Source organism: Erpetoichthys calabaricus, chromosome 9 (genome assembly GCF_900747795.2).
Source record: "Erpetoichthys calabaricus chromosome 9, fErpCal1.3, whole genome shotgun sequence".
Taxonomy (NCBI): Eukaryota; Metazoa; Chordata; class Cladistia; order Polypteriformes; family Polypteridae; genus Erpetoichthys; species Erpetoichthys calabaricus.
In genome coordinates this window covers 73,851,744-73,866,516 of record NC_041402.2, presented here as the reverse complement: position 1 = coordinate 73,866,516, position 14,773 = coordinate 73,851,744, and the positions used below count along the sequence as shown (strand labels likewise).

At 36.4% G+C, this 14,773-nt stretch overlaps 1 protein-coding gene across 1 annotated transcript in view; it reads left to right on the top strand.

Annotated features, from left to right (window-relative positions):
- The window catches only part of galns (galactosamine (N-acetyl)-6-sulfatase), a 91,758-nt gene that overhangs the window by 38,207 nt on the left and 38,778 nt on the right, over positions 1-14,773 (top strand). The window lies entirely within an intron of this gene.

The following is a 14,773-nucleotide window of genomic DNA, read 5'->3' as shown; positions in this document are numbered from 1 at the left end:
TCCACTCCTTTTCTGATATATTGATTAAGAGATCTTCTTCCCAATGTCCTCTTGGATCTTTGAAAGGTAGGGACTCTAATAAGATTTTATATATTGCGGAAATAGTGTTTGTTTCCTCGGAATTGAGCAGTATTTTTTCCAACTGGATTCCTAATCAGTGACAACACCTGATAGCACTATTCTCATTTAATTAGCTGTTTTTTTTTTCTTTTATTCGACATTCAGAAAAGCATAACAGCACGATTTTTACATTTATAAGACATTTAGAAATATTTCTACTTTTGCTATAGTGAATGTGAATTTCCCATCGGGATTAATAAAGTATCTATCTATCTATCTATCTATCTATCTATCTATCTATCTATCTATCTATCTATCTATCTATCTATCTATCTATCTATCTATCTATCTATAAATGCGTAACTCTCTTTTGTTGATTTCATTGTATTTTGCCCTTTCTCTGTGTAGTTTTTCCCCCTTTGTTGTATCTTAATAATGACAATTTAAAATGAGCAGAGCAGACACGCAGGTAAACAACACTAAATAATTAAAGGCTGCAAGTACTTTAGCAACTGACCCACTAATGAGTAAATAATGGATTAATTAAACAATTAGAAGACCTGGAAAAGTAGAATGAAAATCAAGATGAAAATACTGCTAAAAAGAAAAAAATACATTATTCCTATATAACTGCTTGGTACATTTAAATTTTTTTTAGCAAACTTAGTTTTCTAATTTCTATATTGTTCCCTAAACACAGAACTTGGGAAATATCAGTTCACTTAATTAGCCCAGGAGTTCAATTAAAAACAGAAGCTGGTTGGAACAAAAACGTACAGCCAACACTGATTAAATGATTCAATGGACTACAAAATAATAAATATGACATGTTTGTCATATTAAACCACCTTTATTTATGATGTTTAAATGAATATCAATCCTTGATTTGCACAGTATCAAGTGTACAGGTTTTCCTTTCACTGTTATGTTAGTGTCCTCAAGTAGAAATTAGCCTCTGTGTTTCATACTTGTTTTGTACGAGTATCAGGTGCAATTGTGCAGCAAAGTTTTTTTAATGATGCAATTCTTAAAGGAATGTCATCTGAAGGTTTAGTCAACAATATTTCTCTGATGAACAATTCATGAAATTTTGATGCATGGTTAAACTAGGCATACTGTTTTTGATTTTTCATGTTGGCTGAATAATGGTACAATTTTGTCATGGAATTGGATGATGTAGTAGTTGTCTTAAACTACTGACATTTTGATGTGGAGCAAGCGTTTTCCAATTGGGCAGTAGTTTAACCTAATTCAACCAAGCACAACAAACAATTTCCAATACATAAAAAATGTACAATTAGATAATGTAATCACTAGACAAGTGAATAAAATGAAAAATATTAAATGCTTCAAATGCATTGATTGGATATTTTGTTGAATAAATGTGATTTTAATGTGACCAAAGATCAGTTTTTTATTATAGGCACCCTTGTAGCAAATTTTGCTTTATTAGTGTAGATTCTTTAATATAGAGATTTCAGATCATGATACTGAAATTAGTCATGCATTTGTGAAATATGCATTCATTAGAAGAAAATTACTATTTTATAAATATACCTGATACATATTATATGAGATGAGTGACTATAAAATTTTTATATTGTCCTGTTTTTGTGAAGTCCGATGATAGTTTTATTAAACATTTTCTCTTCAATGAGTATTGTGTAGAATTTATACTTATTTGTCACACACATACATGTTATAGTGCCATTTATTCACGGACATAAGACAGCAGGGTGGCACAGTAGTTATCTCCAGTTACTGTGGTTTACTCCTACATTCCAGAAAAGTGAGTATTAGGTTAATAGTACATTCTGCAATTTTCCCCTTGTATATACAGTATCAATGAAATAGTCCTGGGATAGATTGGGTCCAGAGTTGAGTGATATTGTGCCCTTAAGTAAGCATCACTCTTCATTACACTGAATTGGATTTAGCAAGTCTGTGAGTGCTATTTTATTCATGCATAGTCATCATGCTCAAGATACTCTCCATGAACATATGCTAATGCTAAGCAAAAAAAAAAAAAAAAAACAAACAAAAAGTCTGCACTGGCAGTGAACCTGTTCACTAGTGATTTGGGCACAGATGTAGTGCACACAAAGGAAGTGTGGTATTTAATTCTGTTTTTCGGCACATTTGATAAAACACAAAGAATAAATAAACCAATTGCAGCTTCTCCTTGTAATAATGGAGAGAGAAGTTGAGGCATCAAGAGGAATACTGTATTACATGAGTACACAGCATCTAAAATCATAATAGATGCAAGTTACAACTACAGCATATGAGAATTCCTTGCAATATTTCTGAAAGTGAGAGATGTGAGGACATCCTACAAGCAAAATATGCTTCTAGCTATACATGTCTTTGAAAGTTAAAATATCCCATTGTATAAACATGTCCCTAGAGTAGGCACTTATAGTAGTGTGGTTCTATAAAGCTTCGAACAATCAAAAAAAAATAAAGTAGAAGTTTGCAGGAAACACAGAACATGGGTCATGTGTAATGATAAAACATAGATGGTATGGTATCTAATTGTGCAGCACAAATCTGCTCAATATCTTCTTAGTATCCCACATATTTGATGCTCTGTTCCATTGACATATGTCAGATAAGTGCTATTTGGTTAGAAGGCAAATTAAAACTACTATATGTATTGTTTTAACTGACCATTAAAAATCACAGGTACAAAGAGCAGTTTTATTGGTATGGGGTTGGCCATTGGAATTTTATTCACAGTTTAATATAATAATAACTCAATGTACTCTCAACCAAAAATGACAGTTCCACCTCATCTAAGCATGACAGTTGTAGTGTGGTCTTGGTAAGATATTTCTCACGCTTTAAAATCAATGCTATGTAGCATTTGAGTTAACATTTTATATTATATAAAGATATTTTACATAACAGGATATGTTTCCACTATCTACTATACTTCTGTGGTTTCTTCCTTGTCACATGGCAAGCTACATGAAATATGAAAAAATTACTTAATATGACAGTCCACCTGTTGTCACTTAAATAGCACATAGATGGTTTGGCACAGAATTTAGCATTGGAAGTGATATGATATTTATTCTTCCATAAGAAAGCCATTCAACTCATGATTTGCCTCTTGATGTATCAACATGATCTCAGATTTGATGGCTGACAAATTCCATGATGTTTGGATTACTTAGCTTTCATTTTATTAAACCACTTGGTGACAGATCATATTGTGCAAACTGATGTGTTATTAACTCTCTCTTATAACACGATGAAGATATTTACTCAAAATTATTACATAGTGATAATCATTGATTTTCCCTCTTTAGGGAACGAGTGTGCCTAACTCTTGCTAGGAAAATTCAGACTACATTATCTTTACTTTTGTATAACTGTTCTTGCAAATGGGCATTTGCCATTTAAAAAGTTGTTTTTGTATGGCAGCCTGACTATTGTATCAATCTCTATAGATTTCTTCATATTATTACTCATGTTTAAACTGTTGCATTACACACTATACTGAAATTTGGGGAGATTTAGTATTGCTGACCCTGTCCAGGATTGGCTCATGCCTTGCACGCATTGCTTTTGGGACAGATGCTGTCCACAACAAACATGTAGTTAGACTATGTTGATTTAAAAGAGAATAAATGAACTAATATGCCAAAATAACAATACAGCAGCATGCACTTTCTGTTTAAATTACTGAAAGTGTTGCTAATACAGTACTGTAATATCTTTCATTATGAGGTCCATACCAATATCACCATAAACAGTGTTCTTCTTAAAACCTCAATAAATGGAACTTCTGTCATTTATGGAACCTCAGCAATACCTTTATCACAGTCTCGGAGTTATCATCTTCCAACTATTCTACTCTTAATTTAGGCAGCAAAAGCACTTTTTGCAGATGACCTGGAAAGTGGTTGAATGTTAATTGTTTTATAAAATTAGTCCACTCCTGTTCAGAAGGCCCTCCTTTTAGCATACTATGTGACCCTTATTTTTATCTTTACATATTTTGGCCCCTACCAGTATATATTTATGAACTGGTTTCTCATTGAGCTGAGAGGCTCAGGGTACAGTTGGATAGATTTGATAGTCCACAACAATGTGTCTATCTGTCTGCATTTTTTTGTTTTCTTCTGGAAATAGTTCCTTTATGTATCCCAAACAGCCATGCTATCTGAACCAATCCATTGTGGCTGAGTGTTTGTTTTTATGCACAGTATGCATAATTGTGCCTTTTGGTGAACTGGCATCCTGGCCATTGCAGAATTCATGTTTGCCTAGTAAAGACCATAGCTCACTGTGTCCTAGGAAAACTTAAGCAAAAAATTAGATTATTTTGGGGTATCAGAATATTTTCATAAAAGTGTTTTAAAACTAAGAATAATGCTTAACTAATATTAATGTTTCTTACGTTTCGTTAATTTAGAAGAAGAAAAAAAAGTCTTAATTATTTTAAGAAAAACAAGTAAAAGTGTTTGTTTTATAACTGCAATATTGAAAATGCTGAAACTGAGTATATGCATATTTCATTGAATTGCTATAAGTATTATAAGGGAAGTAAACTGCTCAAACAATTAAAGGAACACTTTGAAAACACATCAAATCTCAATGGGAAAAAAATCATGCTGAACATCTATACTGATATGGACTGGGTAATGTGTTAGGAACGAAAGGATGCCACATCGTTTGATGGAAATTACAATTATCAATCTACAGTGGGCTGAATTCAAAGACACCCCAAAAATCAAAATGAAAAAATGATGCAGCAGGCTAGTCCATTTTGCCGAAATTTCATTGCAGCAACTCAAAATCATACTCAGTAGTTTATATGGCCCCCCACATGCTTGTATGCATGCCTGAAAACTTCGGGGCATGCTCCTAATGAGATGACGGATGGTATCCTTGGAGATCTCATCCCAGAACTGGACCAGGGCATCATTGAGCTCCTGGGCAGTTTGAGGTGCAACCTGGCGGCGTCGGATGGACCGAAACATAATGTCCCAGAGGTGTTCTTTTGGATTTAAGTCAGGCGAGTGTGGGGGCCAGTCATTGGTATCAATTCCTTCTTTCTCCAGGAACTGCCTGCATACTCTCGCCACATGAGACTGGGTAATTGTCGTGCACCCACTGCACCATCATAGGGTCTGACAATGGGTCCAAGGATTTCATCCCGATACCAAATGGCAGTCAAGGTGCCGTTGTCTAGCCTGTAGAGATGTGCATGTCCCTCCATGGATATGCCTCCCCAGACCATCACTGACCCACAATCAAACCGGTCATGCTGAACGATGCTACAGGCAGCATAACATTCTTCACGTCTTCTCCAGACCCTTTCATGTCTGTCACATGTGCTCAAGGTGAAACTGCACTCATCTGTGAAAAGCACAGGGCGCCATTGGTGGACCTGCCATTTCTGGTATTCTATGGCAAATGCCAGTCGAGCTCCATGGTGCTAGGCAGTGAGCACAGGGCCCACTAGAGGATGTCGGGCCCTCAGGCCACCCTCATGAAGTCTGTTTCTGATTGTTTGGTCAGAGACATTCACACCAGTGGCCTGCTGGAGGGTATTTTGTAGGGCTCTGGCAGTGCTCATCCTGTTCCTCCTTGCCCAAAGGAACAGATACCGGTCCTGCTGATGGGTTAAGGACCTTCTATGGCCCTGTCCAGCTCTCATAGAGTAACTGCCTGTCTCCTGAAATCCCCTCCATGCCCTTGAGACTGTGCTAGGAGACACAGCAAACCTTCTGGAAATGGCACGTATTGATGTGCCATTCTGGAAAGTTAGACTACCTGTGCAACCTCTGAAGGTCCAGGTATTGCCTCATGCTACCAGTAGTGACACTGACCATAGCCAAGTGCAAAACTAGTGAGAAAAACAGTCAGAAAAGATGAGCAGGGAAAAATGTTAGTGGCCTCCACCTATTAAACCATTCCTATTTTGGGGGTTGTCTCATTGTTGCCCCTCTAGTGCACCTGTTAAATTTCATTAACACCAAGGCAGCTGAAACTGATTAACAACCCCCTCTGCTACTTAACTGAGCAGATCAATATCCCAGAAGTTTCATTGCCTTGATGCTATACTCGGATTAAAAAGTGTTCCTTTAATTTTTTTTGAGCAGTATATTTTAAGAATGGGGGAACAAAATGTTATCAGCTTATCCCAGGGCAGAGCGCTGTTAAATATGTGTAGACAGGATTATGGATCAGAAAGGTAATGGGTAGGTAGTGAAAGCCCTATGCTATTAATTTTTATATTTTGGAAGGTGGTTGTAAATATGAGTGAGGCCTCAGTTTCTCACCATGCCAAGGTATTGAAGGCCTGGTTGAATGTATACATACAGCGCTCCTTGAAACTTAGTATGTTGTAGTGGCTAAGGCTTTGGACTACAAACTCTAGTGCTGCTGGTTCAGTTCTTGCCTGCAACTAAAGCCGATGTCACATTACATCACTTGTAGTTGGGTATGTCAGACTTGCCAACTGCAGTTGCCAGTTTTGTTGCTGGAACATGTAAATTTACACAACTTCAAATCACTGGGCAGTGACCGCGTGCCAAACTTCCAGCATAGTTGTCCTCACCTCTTCCTATGATACCCAATAGTGAGCTGACTGACAGAGCTTGTCCTGGTGCTTTACAAAGGGGTGAACAAGTATAACAATTTCAGCCTGAATCTCTGCCCTTTTTTTCCTCCATTCTTTCATGGTATGTAAAACACAAGACTTCAGATGGATCTCTCTGCATTACATGCATTATACGTCCAGATGAGCATTCATTGGTTATCAGCTGTCATCCACAACACCCATCACTATGGCTACAGACCAAATCAAACCAATGTAATTTGTCAGAGGGAGTTGCAAACTAGTTTCTAGTGAGTTGCTAGGCATGTCACATGATGCGACTGCATTTAAAGTAGTGTGCTGCCAACTTCCTCCTGCCCGTACTTCAACTGTAAAGAATATCTTTAAACAGTACTAATTTATTATGATTTCACATTCAATAAAAGTGTCAGACAAATATGTAGTAATAAAAATTGGGAGTTGTCTCTCCTAGACTTTCTCGTATACAGGGTTATATGGCAATGGATATTTAGGAGTAAACCGCAAGTCAAATTAAAAATATATTGAATAATTATTATAAAAGTAAAGTTGAATAAATTGGACTCTGCAGGTAAAGTACCACTTCCGGTTAATGGAAATAGCCAAAAAGTTGATAGAAATCTATGTTTTGTACCTAACACTTTTATGCAAAATTTGGTTGACCTCAGTGAAAGCATACTCAGGTTATCATGTTTACATAGACACACACACAGACGGACATGCAGACACAGGGAGTTCTGAAACGCCGAGATTCATCAAAATCTTGAAATGGAATTTTTGGAGGATTCCGATACTTCCCCTATACTTCATATATGAGAAAGTCGGGGTGGTTTAAAACGTTGAGATTCATCAAAATCTTGACATCGAATCTCTGAACGATTACAATACTTTCCCTATACTTCGTATACGAGAAAGTAAAAAATGAACAGATTTAGTTCATCTTAAATGACGTGTGTATTTCAAAAAACTAAAATAGCACATAATCTCCTTATAGCTCACTAGAGAAGTGGTTAAACATTTGGTTTGCTTGTCTTAATGCTGATTTAGATTTTTTTTGTTGCTGTTGTTAATTAAATAATCTACATTGAAATAAGATGCTCTGTGACTCTCGAAACATACATTCATGCATTGTTGGCACTATGCAGCAAGTACCTTAAAATATCTACTATTTAGTTTAGGGCTGACAAAAATTTTTTTTAAAGGAAGTTCCTTGTGTGTCAGACTCGGGGTGTTATAAAAAAGTATAGTTGCAAATACTAATAATAATTAATTACATTTATATAGCACTTTTCTCATTATTCAAAGCAGTCTACATAGACAGAGGGGAACCACTTCATCCAGCACCCACCTGGATGATGCAACTGCAGTAATTCTTGTGCCAGTACGCTCACCACATATTAGCTGTTAGGTGGTGAAGTGGAGAGAGAGATAGCCAGTTAGAGACAGGGGAAGATTAGGGAGCCACAATGACTAGGCCATGGAGGGAAATTTAGCCTGGACACTGTTTATGAAGGATGCCCAAGGGATCTTTTATGACCCCAGAGAGTCAGGGCCTCGGTTTTACATCTCATCCAAAAGATGACACCATTTTTACATCACAATGTCCCAGTCACTGCACTGGGTCATTAGGATCCACACACATATCACAGGGCAATGCCTCCGATTGCTTCAGTAACACCTCTTTCAGCATCAACCCAAGCTTTTCCCAGATGGTCTCCCATCCAAGTACTGGCCTGGCACAAACATGCTTGGCTTCAGTTGGATGACATGTTTTGAAGTGCAGGTGATACGGCGGTGGTATGGCTGCTGATAAATGGCACTTTGAGAAAAGTGGGTATAACCTAAGAGAGTGAAGGAAAAGATTTGGGAAAAAAATTTTGATTATGAAGGACAAAAGTTACCTGGCTGAATAAAGCAAATTAATTTGAGCTTGTATGAATATGTGTGCCCTGCAGTGCAGTGGTGTCTTTAGTTCAGGGCTGGGGTCTTATAAATTGTATAGTTGCAAATGGCACTTTGAGACTGTTATGATTTTTACGGTTTCTGAGCATACAGTTATTTTAGAATTTGTGTCATTTTGTTTTTCAGTAATTATAGAATTATATTCATCTTATTTTTTATTTATTGTGCCACTGTTTTTGTTCTTGTGAGTGCCACAATTTTAAGCCTGTTAATTGTTGGTAATGATATTCATTTTCTACCACTTGATGACTAGAAGTTGCAGTGTGTAAAAGCATTGGATTGGACTGTGACTATTTAAGATAGCTGTGTGCTATCTGCCTTGCCCAAGTTTCTGATGTATTAAATACAAATTTATGGTAGTTAGTGCTGTAAATCTTACTGGTAATCAGAACCTTTTGAAATGAAAATTGTCTCTGATTTTAATTTTGTATATTGGGCTCTGATTGCATGGGTCTCCCTGTTTTTTCTGGTTTTTGCCTCAGCACATTTTGATTTTGTCTTATCTCCTGAACCAGTAGCAATCTCTCCCATTTTTCACCTTGCATAATGATCAGAACAGAGACTACCAGCAATTGATGCTTTAGGATTAACTCTAAACTCACACATGCACCGACTACACAGTCTAACCCCCCAACCCCTGGACTTCCTTCTATCCATCAACTGTGCAATATCCAATATCTAAATGGTACTGATAATAACTGTGTAATATCTGTATACTGTATAATATCATTACTCTCAGGGTCCAACATCCACTACTTACTGCACATGATCATCATTATTGTGCAATATTTAAATTATGTGCAATAACCCAATAGGGCAATAGTTATTTATTCTTTCCAGTATTTAAATAATGTGCAATAACCCAATAGGGCAATAGTTGTTATTCTTTCCATATGTACATAACGTCGCAAAACTTTTTTTGCAACTTTTCGCAACTTTTTGCACCATTTGTTTATTTGTTTATTTACTTGTTGTGTTCTACATATATGTCTGCACTGAAGGAGCTGCTTTTAATCTCATTGTACATGTGTATAGTGACAATAAAAGGCATTCTATTAGAGAATTGCTCCTCAAAGAAGCTTTATTGGGTAATTAAAGGTAGTGGGACACCCAAGAAAAATTGGCAACCTGATTTAGGGTGATTGCTGTTTGGGGTTATTAGTCCTTGAGACTGAGCTATTTGTAATATTTTCTTTTGCAAAATGATGCAGACACAGCAAACTGGAGGATGTTAAGTGACTTGTGCTTCATGTTTTTAAGAAAGACATCTTTTCCGTAAACTACAGTGTCACTTATTGCAAGCTCTAGACCATGTTTGACTGCAGACTCTAATCTCTTGTTTATCTCTATGTCACATAAATGATTACTCTCTACAACTTTTAATATGTGTATTGGGAAGAAAGGTGGGTGTATCCTGAGAAAGTGAAGGAAGGGATTTGAGGCCAAAAAATTGATAACAAAAGAGAAAAGTTAACCATCTGAATAAAGCAAAGTAAACAGTGTCTATATGCATAAATGTGTCCTGAAATGCAGTGGTGTCTTGTCTGGGGTCAGTTTCTGTCTTATATCCAATGTTGCTGGCACATTCTCCCACCTCTGTGAAAACTGTAATGAAATGAGCAGGTGTGAAAAATGAATGAATGAGTAAACCATTCTGTAGAAACAAGTGAGTGGTTAGGATCCAAAACTCAGTGTTTTAAATCTCTGACATAATGAGCTATATCTGTCATTTTCCACTAGTTCATTGGTATTAACTTGACTAATATGGCAGCCATCTCCTTTTAGCAGAAGTACCAGTCTCTTTTCATGAAGTTTTATCCCTCAGGTGAATGAGAACTACTGCAAATTAGATAGGGATAGCAGGTCTGTTTCTTTTGATAACTTTCAATTGTCCGAGTTGCATATGTGTGTAATAAGAAAAGAAAGAAAGAAAGAAAGAAAGAAAGAAAGAAAGAAAGAAAGAAAGAAAGAAAGAAAGAAAGAAAGAAAGAAGATCCTGACATTTTGTTCCATCAGTTTCAAATATTTAGGGTTTGGGGGAGGTCTGCCTAATTTCAGTTGGTAGTCAGCTTTATTAATTGTCCTCTTTGATTCCTTATGTAAAAAGCCTGAAAATGCAGATAAAGGAATGCGTAGCCTGTCCCTTTCTTGCTCATGCAATGGCTGGAGGAGAAAAGGAATTCATTTTCTTCTGGCTGGTGGTATGCAGGCCAGCGATATAACAGTCCCCTGTGTGTGGCAGCGACAGCTGTTCAGTGCAGATAGGGATATCTGATTGTGCAAATGCTGCTTCCCTCAAAGGATTGCTCAGGAGAGAATAGAATGAAAGATCAAGGATGACGGCAAGAAAAAAATGCCATTTTTATCTGAAATAGTTCAAAGTTTATAAATAAAATAAAGCTTTCTCCAGGGCTGGGGAAGCGAGATAAAAACCCTATAGTGCAAGTCCCATTTATTTCTTGCTAATTTACAGAGACATTTGTGTGGTTTCTAATAAACCTGCAAGCTAAGATTATTGAGAAGACAGAGTTTAAATATACGCAAGACACTGGATTTAAAAAGAAAAGATTGTTCCTACATTGAATTGTAGTAAAATTGCTGTTGCAGCAAATGAGTTTAACTATAAAGTAAGGTTTGATTCTCAGTATTTTAAGTCTTATTTTCTTCAGGTGGGTTCACAATCATATCTTCACCTCTGCTTAGCATTGTGCTTTTGAGACCTTTTTAAAAGTATAAGGATGGGACTTCTAAAATGGCAACCTTGTGTTATATAGTGCTGTCAGTATTTGGGGATTTCATTTGATAAATACTGTATCGGTGCTTACACTCGCTTTTAGAGCAGTTTACATAACATAGAAAAATATTTTAGTATTTGCTTTCCAATTATTTATTAATCAAACAGTTTAGTTGGTATGGTATTGTAGATTATCATTAATTTGGAAAATTCAAGTTTATAATGAGAATGCAGTTTTATGTTGAACATTGTGGGTGTGTTTGTGTGTGTCCTGCGGTGGGTTGGCACCCTGCCCAGGATTGGTTCCCTGCCTTGTGCCCTGTGTTGGCTGGGATTGGCTCCAGCAGACCCCCGTGACCCTGTATTCGGATTCAGCGGGTTGGATAATGGATGGATGGATGGATGGATGTTGAACATGTTATAGTATCCAGGTATGATTATAGCTCAGTTCTTAGTCCCATTCTTCACACAGTCCTTGGCCCTAACCCTGCCCAACTATTTGTGTTGACTGTCAACACTAATTGAGTGAAGTTTTTTTTTTTTTCATAATTTAAGTTTTCAGGTGTTAAGGATCTTTTGCTTAAGTTGTATGCTTCATTTCCAGTTTTTTAATTAACTTTTCGTGTTATTGTCTGCTAGGTCATTGGATTTTTTAATGTCTTCTAACCTTGCATCTTCTCTGTAGAAATATTTTTTTATGTAGACTACTAGTTTGTGATCTGTAAGAGCCAATCTTAGAAAGTTGAAGTTTTGAGTTAAACTCATATTAATGTTTGCCTAATTGGAATAGAATATAAATTTCTTTCATAGTCATAGACAATGGTATAGTCTTTTCCCCCAATAAATTAGTAAGAGATAGAACTTTCTTGCTATAACTGAGGTACAGTGTGATAATTGAGTCAGTTTTTGTTTAGAACAGGTCCCAGTGCACAGGGACTTGTAAGACCTATTTTCAACTCAGAAATGGGACAGGCGTACAGTTTTCTGACCGTAGCCTAGATAATGGTTCAGAAACGTTGTCGTTTAGAAATGATTCAGGAACGTTAAGTAATTAGTAACGATTTGAAATGTAACAAGATTTAAGCTTTGAACAGAACTTTTCTTAACAAGAATCTTTCCTTTTTTTGCTATTTTAATTTTCTTTTTTGTGTGAACTGCTTTACTTTGAATTTTAACTAAAACTTTTAAAAACGAAGATGTTTTGTCTCTGGAATCATTTTGGATTGTCAGGCTTTTGTTAAATCTCATTTTTAAGTTAGAACCGCTGAACTTTGACAATTTTGGAAAAACACAGCTACAGGCTCGTTGCCTGTGACTGTCTGGTTTTTCAGGCTGTCTTCTCCAGAAGACATGTACTAGTACTGTACTTTCTGGCTTTTCCCACTTGGGTCTCAGTGTACTCAGTAGACATTCAGTTACTGCTAGTATGACCAAAATCAAATCATAACATATCACCTACAAAAAGACAGTGAGACCTTGGGATTAAAGGACTGTAAACCTCAGGGCTGCCAGTTCTATCCCCACCTTTGACTCTCACAGTTGTCTCTTTTGTGTTATTTGTTGTACTGATTGAGAATTGCATGCAGTTAATAGAAATGGTTAAACACAGTTGCCCAACACAAAGTTTAGCCACCAAATAAACAGGTGTTATTTTCCCAGGAAGAGAGGGAGGAGAGGCTGTTTTCATGTAATGTTCACAAGTTGTGGAAACAGACCAGTGCTGCTGAGTAAGTTAATAGTGCATAATATATCTCTAGATAATAAGGATAATGAGTTGCAATACCAAATTAATTCATAACAGGATATTTAAGAGACAACTTATGGAGTGTCTGTAGTGAAGAATCCAATATGTCGAACAAATTGAGTTGGATAAGAATTCAGAAAAATACGGGTGAAACCAAACACTCCTGATATAGCTGCTTATTTGGAAGGGGTCGTCTTTCATCACCTACAACTAATCAGTGGCTGAAATCATAAAAGTAAAGTTGTGTGTCTGCTTTATGATCAGTAATCTCTGATCATGGGAATACCTAACCTGCAATATCTTATAAGAATATGTAACCTTTTCTACCTCCAATTGAATTTTTCTCTGTTATTATGACAGCTGTGCACATACAGCTGCAGGCTGATATTGAAGTGGCTCTGAATACTTTTTATAGCATTATCCATAAAAATGAAAATATTAATTTGGAATAGATGCTGTGTGCTTTTTGTGTGTCTGCTCTCATCATTGAGTATGTTGTCCTGGATCTGTTTTTATTCCACCATTAAAAATGTACATCACTTTTTGGCACATGCTTACTTTGAAAACTGTGAATAAAATCGTGTTCAAGCAGTCATTTCCATGTATTTACTGATCAAAATACTACAATAATAATTCAGTTTGCATCAAACTTAAAAACAGACTTCTTCATTTAATGCTTGGGATAATGTACTGTAAAGAATAGCCCTGAAAAGATAGATAGGGAGAAAGAGTAATACAAGGACAAACCTGAAACACAGTTTGACGACTTTTATTCAAAATGCATAGGATAGTCACCATTGAATTATAAACACCATCGAAGTGGCTAAATATGTTTTACTTCTGTTTTAAAAAGATAAAACATCAATTCAAAAATCTAGGCCACCGACGGAAGCAGAAGAAGTGTGTGCAGTAAGTTTGAAAAACGTAAAAACCTCCAAAACAAGTGAGGCCAAAGTAGAGTCTCACACATTCACAAATAACTTCAATATTTGTATTTTAATTCTCTGACTTGTTTAAACTTGCACCGACCTGCTCTATCATATGTGCATTCAATATTAAACCACTTACACAGCAGGTGGACAAGAAAATCTTATTAACATTCCTGAGTGACTGCATCCTTGTAAAGCTCACTTCTGTGGCCAGAAATACTTGGAAAGACTAGTAATGCTCACATATAGATGTCTGTTTCAACCATCCTATACCCACACTGCAATGTGCATATCAAGTTAGCAGAATAGATTAAGATGCTGCATCTCTGACCCTCCCAGATGAGATACATAAATGACAGTGCTATTTATTGATATCTTTGTCTTCAACACAATTGTTTCCTCAAATATGGTCTTCAAACTAAGGTATACCTTCACACATTCATCTTCTGGATTTCCAGATACTGGATTTCCTAACAAAGCAGGAGCAAAATCTCATCATTGCAGATTTTAAACATGAAAACAGCTGGTTCAGCAGCAGATTGCACTCATTTTTCAGCCTTACTGTATAAACATATTTAGTAATACATAGCAGCTTATAAAATATACTACCCATTCACAAAATGCTGGTTGGGCTGGTCAACAGAAACAATAATATTACATAAAGAGGTATTGGATTGGATAAGTGAGTCTTTCTTGATTTCATGAAACACAGAGTGACACATCCATGTAACCTATAGTCAGGGCTGGATCTA